Below are 1,059 nucleotides of genomic sequence, written 5' to 3' on the forward strand. Positions count from 1 at the left end.
TAGAGTCCAGAATATATACATGGTGTGCATGTTTGTCTTTGACATACCAATGAATGCGTACATAAGATAAATCCACAAGTGATAGCTATTGAAAACAATAAACCATGACAAGAATGTACAATAGAAATACGGGAGAACTGATTAGACAATGCATCTGCTAGCATAAAATAATCCACATTATGTGTTACAATTTATAGAATGATGCTTTAAAATATTACCAAGAGGAATCAAATAAACAAACTACTATTTGAACAAACAATATGGTTCATTCTGCCCACCTTCATACATCGGCTAATAGATGCAGTACATATTTGTATCAATAGTTTTTGTTACATGACACTGTTGTGTGCACGAGTACCAAACACAATAATTTTCTATTTGTGACAAGTGCTTACCCATCCGTTTGCATTGCCTCCTGGAAATGTTCTACGACTGTCAATTTTGTAACATTGACATTGGGCCACTTATGTAACGCCCCAGATGTAACTTTCCCTACTTGTACTCCAACTCTTGCCGTTTCCGGTGTCAAGTTATATTTATTTCTCGGGTTCGGGTCCTTGTCTCCGTGTGTTGTTTTAGTTTTCATGCATCTCATACCATGTCATCACGGGCATTGCATTTGCATACATGTTCTTCTCATGCATTCGAGCATTTTCCCCGTTGTCCGTTTTGCATTCCGGCGCTTCGTTCTCCTCCGGTGGTCATTTCTAGTCTTCTTTCGTGCGTGGGGTTTAAACATTTCCGGATTGGTCCGAGACTTGCCAAGCGGCCTTGGTTTACTACCGGTAGACCTCCTGTCAAGTTTCGTATCATTTGGACTTCGTTTGATACTCCAACGGTTAACCGAGGGACCAAAAAGGCCTCGGGTGTGTTGCAGCCCAACACCCCCAAAATTTGGCCCAAAACCCACCAAACTCTGCTCCATGTCCTAGAGCGTTTGATCACGATCGTGTGGGCGAAAACCGCACCTCATTTGGACTCTCCTAGCTCCACCTATGCCTATATATACACCCCTCCGTTTTCGGATCTCTCCCTCTCCCCGAAACCCTAAAAAAAAAA

Source organism: Triticum aestivum, chromosome 1B (genome assembly GCF_018294505.1).
Source record: "Triticum aestivum cultivar Chinese Spring chromosome 1B, IWGSC CS RefSeq v2.1, whole genome shotgun sequence".
Taxonomy (NCBI): domain Eukaryota; kingdom Viridiplantae; phylum Streptophyta; class Magnoliopsida; order Poales; family Poaceae; genus Triticum; species Triticum aestivum.